The sequence below is a fragment of the Dermacentor andersoni genome, chromosome 3 (genome assembly GCF_023375885.2).
Source record: "Dermacentor andersoni chromosome 3, qqDerAnde1_hic_scaffold, whole genome shotgun sequence".
NCBI classification, from domain to species: Eukaryota; Metazoa; Arthropoda; class Arachnida; order Ixodida; family Ixodidae; genus Dermacentor; species Dermacentor andersoni.
The window spans coordinates 124,749,128-124,752,542 of NC_092816.1; positions in this window are offsets into that span (position 1 = coordinate 124,749,128).

Consider the following 3,415-nt stretch of genomic DNA (forward strand, 5'->3'; position numbering starts at 1 on the left):
GGCCTCCGCCGACTTGATATCTCATCGAAATACTTCTGCATCCGCTGCTCTAATCGTGGTGTAAACGACCTTGTGAATTTGGATCGTGCCCCTTGCTGTTGGTCTAGATGGGGGCCCCTGTGATGAGCACCAAAACGTGCTTTGCGCCGACTCTGTTGGGGCAGAGCAGTAGCAGATGAGACAAGAACACGCACAAGATGGTGAGCAATTCACCGCACACCAGCTCTGAACGCATCTTGAGCGACAGCCGACTGCAGAAGGAGCCCGCGAGACGTGCTTTCTACAAGATCTATTGGAGCAGAACAGTAACACATAAGACACAATAACCCAGGCAAGAAGTTCAGCAATTAATCGCACACCATGTGTGCAATGTCTATATTACATTAAATTCAGTACTTTCACTTAATTTTACCAGAGGGTGATTCGGTTTTGGCGACGAAAGAAGGTGCCAGCGGTCGCGGAAAAAAAAGAAGACTACTCAGTCGACCATGGCCACGGCTACAAGATGAAAAATGTGACGCACGTTCCGATATCGCTCACTTTTTTTTTCTCATGATTGTGTGTGTATAACTATGGACTGCTGCAAGTGTGCGGCTTTTCTCCCACCAACTGTCGTAGAGTGTGTCCTTAATGTGATAAACAGCGCAAAAAAGTAAGACACGAATAAGACGACGACAAACACTGACGCTGACTCGCAACTAAAGATTAATCGCTGTGGTTGCTCAGTGGCTATGGTGTTTGGCTGCTCAGCACGAGGTCGCGAGATCGAATCCCGGCCTCGGCGGCCGCATGTAGAGGGGGGCGAAATGCGAAAACACCAGTGTACTTAGATTTAGGTCACGTTAAAGGACCCCAAGTGGTCAAAATTCCCGGAGTTCTCCACTACAGCGTTCCTCATAATCAGAAAGTGGTTTTGGCACGTAAAACCCCATAATTCTTTTTAGTTAAATATTTATTTCAGAAACAACAGTGGACTGTCCTGACTGCCGATATGTAATACAGAATCTAGTTCGTTAGCTTGCCTCCACCTGTAGTTAACTTGACCAATATTACTTAACGATCCAGGCGGCAACCTTAAACGACCCACCGGTATTGCCGATCCCAGTCGCAGCAGAATGCGGCTCCCGTTTCGATGCAGACATGTTCCGCATGGTTCACGACCAAAACCTAGCTTTCGGGCTTGCATTTACGCTCGCAAACACGTCACTTCACCACAAGTTAAATAATGCGAGATATCGAAGCGCAATAAAATGGTTTTAAAACAAAATAAGCAAGCAGAGTAAGTGTACGAACGAATTAATCTGTACCCGCCTGCACGCGAACGTAAGGGTAAAAATCTTAAACAAAGGCCAGAGGTCACGTGGGAGATCGATGATGCTGAACGTTATTTTGCGTTTACGATAGCTATAAAAGAAAGAGTTATTACTCACGAGTATAATTAATAATTAGAAATAATAATTTAGAATTATTTGTCGTGTAATAAAAACGCTTCGATAGGTATGGAGAAAGGTTGTTGGTTAAAATTGTGCTTACTACGGCGTCTCTAGCGGGAGAGATTGTGCTAACGAGGGAATATTTTTAGTGAAGGTACTATGCATGCCTTGTCTTATTAGAAGCTCCGCGGTGAATGTTTCCGCCATTGAGTTTCATACTACTATATTTAGAAACTCTATGGTTTGCGCCCTCTGTGGCGATTTGCTGAAGTTGAGAGTGTGCGACCTTTGGCAGTGTTGCCAATTTAACGGTTTTTCTGCTAAATTGAGCTTTCTTTAACGCTGCCTTGCGGGAAGATTTGTTCACTTGCGTGCGGCGGGTTTTTTAGCGGTTTTCATGTGATGGCTTCTTTTCTGGCGGTGCAATAATTCGCACTTCACCTGTCGCACATGTGTAGCTTATACATGCCCCTTTGAAAGTTCGAGGGAATTATCCTCCTTCACAAACTGTGTGTTTTGCATTTATCCTCCATGTCTCCTTGCCTCTTCTGGACTAGATATCTAGCAGTTTCGGCAGTTCTTAGCAAATTCACTCTTCACCATTTTCCCAGACGCGCCCTTAAGTGGACGTTGCCACGTGAAATAGCTAATACATAAAAAAATCCAGGGAGGTATGTCTACAAGAACTAGTGCTTCGAGACTGCATGGTTGATGAAAATTCCAGGTGACGCAAGACGAGCCAAGTGCCGCTATTGCAAAGCAGAACTTTGTGCAAAGTGCGGGAATTTAGTCGAGCACGCTGCTATACGGCTCCTGAACCATTTGAATGGTTGATGAAAATTCCAGGTGACGCAAGACGAACCAAGTGCCCCTATTGCAAAGTAGAACTTTGTGCAGAGCGCGGGAATTTAGTCGAGCACGCTGCTACATAGAAAGATTACGGCTCCTGAACCATTTTCCTCCGGTAGGCAAACAATGCACAAAATGTGCCGCAAAATAAGTCTCACGTTTCATGCGCTGCTGAAGGGTCCCTCACCATGTTCGTGTGTGCCCACTCTGCAATTGAGGCTTCGGGCCACCGGAGTGCTGAACGATACGTGCTGCGTCAGTTACACACCGCCCGAGCACGTTGTTCACAAGATCGGCACGATCGATACTGGTCTACGGGCTTAGCCGTGGCAACGACCATGGACTTAGCCGCGTCAGCGAACGAATACGCTCAGACGACCCGCGACCATACCAAGATGAAACAGCTCGTATTTTAATGCAATTTCAATCACTAGCCAGTAGTTCAACCCGTTTTCTGGTCAGTGAATGTATTTATATTTAGTTTTGTTTCGTAATACGTTTCCGCACTTCACAGTCACGCGAGAAAGCGCTTATTAGTATTGATAATTTAATCTTTTATTGCATTATATATGAAAAGAAACGCGCTTTTCTGTCCAATTTAATTTTTTTCTACTAAATAAGAAATAAAATATTTCCAACGTGATTCTTATTGTTGTTTCCATTTAGCGGGCTTTTAGGGGTTTCGGATGCTCGTATCACGGGTTTTAGAATTTTTTTGGGTCTCGACTTGCGGGTTTTTTATTTCTAGTAGGCAAGACTGGTAGAGACGGTGGCGGTGTGACCGAGCTAGAGCAGTGCAAGGAGGTCATACAAAAGTCGCAATTTTGCCCGAAAGGCGAAGTATCGATTGCCATAGCAAATTAGTAGACAGCTATACGAAGTAAGGATAGGAGTTTTATAAGCCGTAAAACGTTGTAATCATTCGCTTAATAATTAAATTAACAAGCACGGTGTATCGCGCGCACAAGCAAACATGAGCATATCTCGCTCGATGACCAAGCACACTCGCTGTCAAAGCGCTGGAGTGAGGAAGCGCGGCAGCCGCAGCGAGCAAACTGACATTCTTGCTCCCTCTCGCTTCAACGCGAACTAATCGGCCAGAACACATCGCACACGAAGCTATCAGCACTCGG